General features: G+C 45.6%; 1 pseudogene; it reads left to right on the top strand.

Moving 5' to 3' along the window:
* Positions 1-8,256: 8,256 nt before the first annotated feature.
* Positions 8,257-9,007, top strand: LOC114006016 (UPF0450 protein C17orf58 pseudogene; annotated as a pseudogene).
* The last annotated feature ends 266 nt before the right edge of the window (positions 9,008-9,273 follow it).

Genomic DNA, 9,273 nt, shown 5'->3' with positions numbered 1-9,273 from the left:
CGGTGACATCATTGGATTCTCACATGGCTGACCTCAGTTCAAGTCCTAGACACAGTGGCTTGAAACACACTGGCACGTGTGCACACGTGCCCAAGATGCCGGGAGGAGAATGGAGAAGGGATTGTGGAGAGGTCATCCCCCGGGGGGAGGGTGATTTCTCACTTTCCCTCTCACTGTCTTTGGCTCTCTCTCTAGCGAGCATGCATGCTCTAAGGCAAAAACCTCTGAAAAAAAAAAATGCCAGGTGCATGTGCATGCATGCCCAAAATCCTGAGAGGAGACTGGAGGAGAAGAGATTGTGACATGGACAACGCCCCTGGGGTTTTCACTTTCCCTCTCTCACTGTCTCTCTGTGTCTCTCTCCTGGGAGCACATGCACCCTATGGCAAAAATCTAAAAAAGAAAAAAAAAAAACAATTTGTGGAAGAAATGACAGTTTTGCGGTGCCAGCCTGTAGCATAGTAGTAACGCGTTGTATATAGGAAGTCAGCTCCCTCATGGCCGACTGCAGGTCAAATCCCTGTCCCAGTACCTTGAAAAATAGCATACCAGGTGCGTGTGTATGCATGCCCGAAATCCTAACAGGCATAACCAGACCACAATGGAGATACTTGCTCTCTCTTTCTCTGTCTCTTCCTTTCTTTGGTGAGTGCATGTATGCTCTGACAATAAAAATAAAATCTAAAAGCAGAAGATTTTGATTTAAAATAATCTTACGGGTGGAAATATAGCTGGAACAAGACTAGCCAGGTGCTGACATGTTGAAGATGGGTGATGGGTAAAGGGTGCCCATTAAACTCTCTCTCTACTTCAGTATGTGTTTGTGAGTTTTTGGTTTTTTGTTTTATTTTTTAAAAATTATTTTATTTAACTTTTTTTTTTTCTTATTTATTTTCATTTGACCAAAGTGAGAGAGGGAGGGAAAGTGAGAAAGCAAGCTGCCAGGTCTAGGACTCGAACCGCAGTTGGCCATGTGGGAGTCCAGCGCCCTTAACCACCACACCACCTGCCAGCCCTTTGTTTTTGTTTTTTATGTCTCATTTTGTCTTGTTTTAGTTTCTTTTGTTATAGGATGCGTGTGCTCCCTGGAGAGAGACAGACAGACAGAGCAAGAGAGGCAAAGTGAGAAATCATCCTGCAGGGGAGAGGGCCGTACAACAATCCTTTCTCCTCATTCTCCTCTTGGGATTTTAGCCATGCACACACACGTCCCTGGCGTGTTTTTCAAGTCATCCTATCTGGAACAGCACCGCACAGCCAATCATGTTGGATCCAGTCACTTTAATCTCCACACCATCTGCTGGCCCCTAAAATTTTTCTTAATAAACTTATAAAGGAAGATAAAAATCACAGTGTCTACCCTTGTCCCAAATAATATTTGACCACTTCTCCTGGCCTGCATTGCTACCACCCCAGTCTGAGCCACCAACAACTCTTATTTATTTTTAAAATTTTGCCATAGGGCATGCGTACTTATCAAAGAGGGGCAGAGAGAGGGAGAGAGAAAGAGAGAGAGGGAAAATGAAAAATCACCCCCCTGGGGAGATGGTCATGCTCCAAACCCTTCTCCTCCATTCTCCCCTAAATATTTTGGGCAGGCACTCACACGTACCCAGTGTTTTTCAAGCCACTGGGTTTGAGACTTGATCGCACAATTGGCCACAGTGGATCCAGTTGCCATAACCATCACACCACCGGCCAGCTCCTCTTTTTTTAATGCACATTTTGTATTTTTGTAATTGAAAAATAAAAATTGTATGTATTTATGGTACACAATATGATGTTTTGATCTACGTATACATTGTGGAATGGCTATGAGCCATCAACAACTCTTATCTACATTCTGGATTCTAACCACCATGAACTCATAATTGGCTCCTGGCTTCCAGCCTTGCCCCCTACAACCTCAACCAATTGAATCCTATTTAGAGTGTGTAAATTGGGGGACCAGATAGTGGTGCAACAGTAAAACTTGATGCTCTTTGAGGCTGACTCACATGGAAAAGTTCTGTGCTTGCATCTGGAGACCTCTTAAGTACACCCACAGTCCAGGACTGGCTGAAGCTGGGAGTGTATCATGAAATCAAGACAGTTGGAGATGCTGTCTCTCTTTTGCTCTCTCTCTCTCTCTCTCTGCATGTAAGAAAAAAAATTTTTTTAATTATTATTTAATTTTATTTATTCATTCATTCATTTTTTTAAATTTGACTAGAGCAAGACAGAGAGAGAGAGAGAGAGAGAGAGAGAGAAAGTGAGAAAGCAAGCCACCAGGTCCAGGATTCAAACCATGGTTGGTCATGTGGGAATGTCCAGCGCCTTAACCACCACACCACCTGCTGGTCCCTGGAAGAAAAATTTTAAACTTAAAAATAAAGTGTTTAGGCACTGGCAGGCTGTGTGATGGTTAAGGTGCTAGACTTCCACATGGTCAACCACAGTTCAAGTCCCAGACATTGCAGCTTGAAAATCACACCAGGATGGGACCAGCAGATGGCGCAATGGTTACATCACTAGATTACCGCATGACCAACCATTGTTTGAGTCCCAGATCCAGCGGCTTCAAACTCATGCCAGGCATGTGTGCATGTGTGCTCAAAATCCTGAGAGGAGAATGGAGGAGAAGGTATTGCAGTGTGGTCATCCCCCCTGGGGGGATGATTTCTCACTTTCTGCCCCCCTCCCTCTCTAGCAACCACACATGCCCTATAGCAAAAATCTCTCTAAAGAAAAGAAAAGAAAATCAGGGCTGGCAGGTGGTGAGGTGGTTAAAGGCGCTGGATTCCCACATGGCCAACCACGGTTCGATTCCTGAACCTGGTGGCTTGCTTTCTCACTTTCTGTCTCTCTTGCTCTCTCTCACTCTGTCCCTCTCTGGTCAAACTTAAATAAATTAATTAATTTAAAAAAAAAGAAAAAGAAAAATAAAATCACACCAGGCGCATGTGCATGCGTGTCTAAAATCCCAAAAGGAGAATGGAGGAGAAAGGATCGCAAGCATGACCATTCCCCTCGGGGGGTAATTTCTCACTTTTCTTTTCTCTGTCTCTCTGGCGAGTGTTTATGCCCTATGGCAAAAACCTAACAAATAAACAATAATAAGCTGTGTAAGCCAGGTGACTCTTTCCTCAGAGCCCCCAAATGGCTCCCATCTATCTCAGTCAGACTAAAAGCCACAACAATCATCGTGAGGACCAGTGAGACCTCTGGCCTCTGACCTCATCTTCTACCACTCCACCTGGCTCAGTCTGTCCCAGCCGCACTGTACTCCTTGGTATTTCCCAAAAGTAGAGTACTCGCCTGTCTTCGCACTTCGCACTGACTCTATTTTATATTATGTAGTTAATATTACTAACATTCTAGAATATATAGAAAAGTTGACAGAGTAGTATGAGAAGACTTCAAAAAGTTCATGGAGGGACCAGCAGATGGTGTAATGGTTATGTTGCTGGACCCCCACATGGCTGACCGCGGTTTGAGTCCTGGACTCAGAGGTTTGAAACTCACGCTGGGCACATGTGCATGTGTGCCCAGGATCACAAGAGGAGAATTGAGGAGAAAGGACTGAGGCATGCCGAACTCCCCGAGGGATGATTTCTCACTTTCTGTCTCTCTGTCTCTCCAGTGAGTGCACCCGCCCTATAGCAAAAATCTCAATTAAAAAAAAAAAAGTTCATGGAAAAGGGGACTCAAAGTATGAATTTTTGTTGGTGCAAAAAATTCCAGAATTCAAGCACAGTTTTGTTTGTTTGTTTGTTTTTAATTTGCTCTAGGGCTCACAAGCTTGCCGGAGAGAGTTAGAGAGAGAGAGAAAGGAAAGGGCTGGTCCCATAGCACAGCAGTTAAGCTTTGTACAGATCCCACATAGCCAATCACAATTCAAATCCTGGTCCCTGTGAGTTGGAAAAAAACACTGGGAGCATGTGCCTTCATGCCCCAAATTCTTTTTTTATTTTTAATTTTCCAGAGGGCAGATGTGCTCACTGGAGAGAGACAGACACACACACACACACACACACACACACACACACAGAACCTCCCGTGAGACATGGTCACGTTGCAATCCTTCTCTTCTATCTCTCCTTCCTTTCGAGATTTTGGACACTCATATGCATGCACCTGGCATGTTTTTCAAGCTGCCAGGTCCAGAACTTGAACCATACAGTTGGCCATGTGGGATCCCACTGCCATAACTGCCAGACCATGGGCTGGCCCACACATGCCCAAAATTCTGATAGGATGGAAACATGGAAAAAAAAGAATTGCAGCATGACTATGCCCCATGCTCGCTCTCTCTCTCTCTATTTCTCCTCTCTTTATTTTTTTCTCTCTCTGGGAGTACATGTGTCCTCTGGCAAAAAATAACACATATAGGGACCAGCAGTTAGCGTAATGCCTATGTCACTGGACTCCCATGTAGTTGACCGCAGTTTGCGTCCCGGACCCGGCGGCTTAAAGCTCACACCGGATGCGTGTGTGTGTGCGTGCCCAAGATCCCAAGAGGAATGGAGGAGAAGGGATTGCGGCGTGGCCATCCCCTCTGGGGGGTGATTTCTCGCTTTCTGTCTCTCTGTCTCTCTGGCTGTCTGGTGAGCGCACGTGCCCTATAGCGAAAACCTCTTTAAAAAACATAATACATATATATATATATAGAGAGAAAGAAATTAGTATGTTCAATATTTAAAAGTGAATGAAGTTAATCATTTTAAGAAAACCATCTGGCAATAAGTACATAAATAACTTCAATATTATAAAAAATTACTATTATATTTTAAATTTTTAAATAATAGCTGTTTTTCCCAAATGGCTCAGAAAACTTAGCAACTGGCTCCCCCAAGCTGGTATGAGCAGGCTCCAGCACAGCACTCAGCTCCATAGCCTGTTGAGCATGTGGCTCAAACCCTTCCTGTGGATCCTTCTCCGTTCCCTAGGCCACCTCTGCCACAGGCTGCTTCCGCTGTGCTCCCAAACCCAGTCTCGTCCATATACTGCTGCCTGATCCTTGGAGCTCAGCTTAAATTATATCACTTTCTCATCAAACCTTTTTTTTTTCTTTCTTTTTTGGAGAGGTTTTTCGCTGTAGGGCGCGTGCGCTCGCCAGACAGACAGAGAGAGACATAGAGACAGAAAGCAAGAAATCACCCCCCAGAGGGGATGGTCACGCCACAATCCCTTCTCCTCCATTCTCCTCTCGGGATCTTGGGCACGCACGCACACGTGCCCGGCGTGAGTTTTAAGCCACCGGGTCCGGGACGCGAACCGCGGTCGACTACGTGGGAGTCCAGCGACATAGCCATTACGCTACCTGCTGGTTCCCTCATCAAACCTTCTTGATCGAACACACTGCTGGTAAAATCAAGTCCAAGCCTGTCTTTTCCGGTTCTCCCAATGTGGTCCCAAGCGGTCTTGTTGTCAGTAGAAGGGCAATACGGCAGTTCCCAAGTCTTTCTCCACTACCACAACTTCTTTCTTGGATGTCAGATCCACATAGTCACCTGCCACCTGGACACCTGCTTTTGGATGGTCCCCAATCATCTCAAACTCAATGTCCCAAATAGATTTCATCATTTTCCTCCATCACTCCACATTCCCACAACAGTTTCTGATTCCCAGTGAGGTCCTGATTTCCCTTTAGGCTTTCCAATTCAGCCTGTTCCCTTCTCTTTTCTGATTCTCATTGTTTTTATTATTTTTTTTATAAAGAGCATATTTTATTTTATTTATTTAAATGTTTTTGTTTTTAGTTTTGCCATAGCATGCATGCACTTGCCGCAGAGAGAGCATAAAAGTGAGAAAGCATCCTCCCCCCGCAGGGGTGATGGCCACGCTGTAATCCCTTCCCTTTAAATCTCCTTTCTGGATTTTGTGCTTGCACACACACAGGCCCATCGTGTTTTTCAAGCTGCCAGGTCCAGAGCTCAAACCATGCAGTCAGCCATGTGAGATCCATGTGGGATCTTGACCACCATCCCACTGGCTGGCCCTGGTTGTTGTTGTGTTTTTCTATTATTCAAGTTTTTTGTTTGTTTGTTTTTGCCATGTGCTTAATGGAAAGAGAGAGACAGACAAAGAGAGGAAAAGTGATCACTCCTCGGGGAGGGTAGCCATGCCACAATCCTTTCTCCTTCTTTCTCCTCTCAGAATTTTGGGGCATGCACATACACATGCTTGGTGTGATTGTCGAGCTGCTGAGTCCAGGACTCAAACCACAGTCAGCGATGTGGGAATCTAGCACCTTAACCACTATACCGCCTGTTGGTCACTCTGTTTTTTGACACACACACACACACACACACACACACACACACACACACACACAGTAAAATAGGCATCTCACAACAGTGTTCCCATGCTGCAATCTACCCCCCACCCCACCCCACCCCACCCCCATCTCAACCAGCCTGGATCACAGGCACATGTGTGTGCACTCACCTGGGAGATGCAGGGAAGTCCTGGGTTCACATCCCAGGATGTGAACTTTCCCACAGGGGTCCACTTGTGTAATCACTGTGCCACCATCTGGTCCCTTTCTTCATATTCTCTCTACCAGGAACATTTTTTCTTCCACTGTCTCCCCCCCACTTGCCCCCCTTCCTTAACTTTTTTGACTGATTCTTATCATCGCCCAGGTCTCAGCTGACGTGTGGCTTCCTCTGGGAAGGTTAAGGGCCCACACACATTGTTTGCCTGTTTTTCCCATCACAGAAGTTGCCCACACCATATTAAAACTGTCTATTTAATTGTCTGTCTTCCCCAGGAGACTGTGAGGTCAAAAAGCTAATCTTGTTCATCACTTTATCTCCAGCATCTAGCCCACTCACCAGCACACCGCAGGTGCTGAACAAAGGAATGAAAGAATGAGAGGCATATCCTGCAATTCCCCTAAAAATCCTCCCTTCCATCTGTCTAGTTTCTTCACTGTTCCCCAAGTACACCTTGTACTTTCTCATTTCTGAAAACAAAAACAAAAATTCATAATTTTTGCTTGTGCTTAGGGGGGATAAAGTCAGAAAATGTCACTTTCTGAAATCAGAACTAATAGAGTCAACATTGGATAGATGAGATCAGCCTTCTGCAAAATAGTCCACTTTAAAGGTTGGTTCGTAAATATCATACCAATGAGATGAGGGTGCTTCACAGGTCTCTATGGTGACCAGCATGTTGCTGTAGGCTGAGAGCCTGCCAAATAGGAAGAAAGTGATAATGTCAATCAATTGTAACCTGATTGCTAGAGATAATGCCGTAGAAACAGGAGGGCCCTTGTCTGCATGAATCTTGAAACAAGCTGAGCCAAAGAGCAACACAATTTCTGTGTTTGATCATCATTAAGTGCTACATGCAGCCCTTTTGCATTTTACAAATCACCTCCATGTGTACCCTCAGTGAATCTCCAGGACAACCCCAAGGAATGGGGTTTATTTGCCATTTCACAAAAGAGAAAAAAAAAAAAAAAAAAAAAACGCCCACACCTTCACTAAGCCCACAAGGAGTGAAAATTATGAACTCAAGGACAGAAATACCTCTAAGGCAGACACAGAAAGTTCTCACAGTGATCAGGAAGTTAACCCACCCCCTTTTGTTCAGTCTGATTCTGTGCTCAGTTAACAGCTTTTGGCTTTGAAGAGGTTTGGCTCAGAACCTAGAACTCGTAAAGGGCGGTGGGTTGGTGGGTTGCTGCCAGATCGATCTCTTGTTCATTGAGCAAATATTTATTGAGTAGCAACTATGTGCCCAGCAGAGTGCTAAGAACTTGGGATAGAGTGGTGAATATGGCGCAGAGCTGGGGCCAGCCAGTGGCATAAGGGTAAAGCGTGATGCTCTGCAAGGCCGACCCACATGGGAAGATTCTAGGTTCACATCCAGAGACCTCCCTGAACGTACCCGGCACACGTGCTTATGATCTGGGGCCGGCTGAAGCTGGGGCTAGATAGCAGTGTGAAGACCCTGTTGAGTATGTTACTCTCTCTTTTTCTCTCGCATTTCTCTCACTCATGGAAGAAATAAACAAAGTTAAAAAAAAAAAAAAAGAAAAGACACAGAGCGTCTTTTTAAACTGATGACCTATTCCAGGAGTCCAACTAGTAAATAACTTTGAATATGGTGTGATAGTTGCCCTGAGAAGGCAATCACAAGGTGCTCTGGGAACCACAGAAGGGCCATCTACACTGCTCTGTGGGGAGGGTCTGCGAAGGCTCCTCAGAGGAGCAGATGCTTGAGGGGACTTAGCAAGATAGAAAGGGGTTGGAGGGAGACCAGAAGATGACGTAATGGTTACGTGGCCGGACTCCCACGTGGTCGACCACAGTTTGAGTCCCAGACCCGGCAGCTTAAAACTCATGCCGGGCGCATGCATGTGCACGCGTGTGCATGTGTGTCCAAGATCCCAAGAGGGAAATGGAAGAAAAGGGATTGCGGTGTGGCTATCCTTTCTGGGGAGTGATTTCTCACTTTCTGTCTCTGTCTCTTCAACGAGCACATGCACCCTATAGCAAAAATCTCTCTTTAAAAGAGAGAGAGAGAGAGAAAGGGGCTAGAGGAGCCCGCTGCAGAGTGACTGGAAGCCGGATTCAGAGCCCAAGCCTGCAGGACCGACCTGGAAGAGTGTGAGTCCTACTGTGCCAGCGAATTCACAGTGAACAAAATCTGGGCACTGGGACGCAGCTGGGTCCTGGTAACTCTGCCGGCCAGCAGCAACAGGCTGTACATAACTCCTGATGAGTTCTTCCAAATCCACACACTAGCCCTGGCCTCCTCCAGTGGCAATAAGTCATGTCCAGAATTTAAACCTGGTAGCAGGTATATTGTTAATTTAAACCTGGTAGCAGGTATATTGTGATGGGCCAGATCTCCCATAAGAGACGGCAGGCAGCAACCTACCGCCCTGCTCCAGATCCTGAGCAGGCACCTCTGACCCAGAGTCAGGTTGCTCAGGAGCAGCAGCCGCTACAAACGGTTTAACAGAAAAGGGGCCCGGCAAGTTCAAGGTGCTCTTCACGCCCAACACATCTGAAACACACCAGCCTGGCATTTCTGAGTCACAAGAGACTTGGAATTCAGTAATAAGACAGGAAAGATCCATCTTCATGTAGTGGGTCTTTAGAATAGGGCCCATGGCTACTTTACAAACAAAAAGCAAAGTTTCTTGCTTTCTGTCTTTCTGGGGAGCGCATACCCCTATAGCAAAAATCTCTCTCTAAACAAAAAGAGTACTTAAGGGCTCCATTCAAGCAAAATATCATTCAAAGCAAGTGTTCCTGATACATCAAAATGTAGGAT

This window comes from Tupaia chinensis, unplaced genomic scaffold (assembly GCF_000334495.1).
Source record: "Tupaia chinensis unplaced genomic scaffold, TupChi_1.0 Scaffold145304_1, whole genome shotgun sequence".
Taxonomy (NCBI): Eukaryota; Metazoa; Chordata; class Mammalia; order Scandentia; family Tupaiidae; genus Tupaia; species Tupaia belangeri.
The sequence above is the reverse complement of the archived record's forward strand: the minus strand, read 5'-3'. Positions and strand labels throughout refer to the sequence as shown.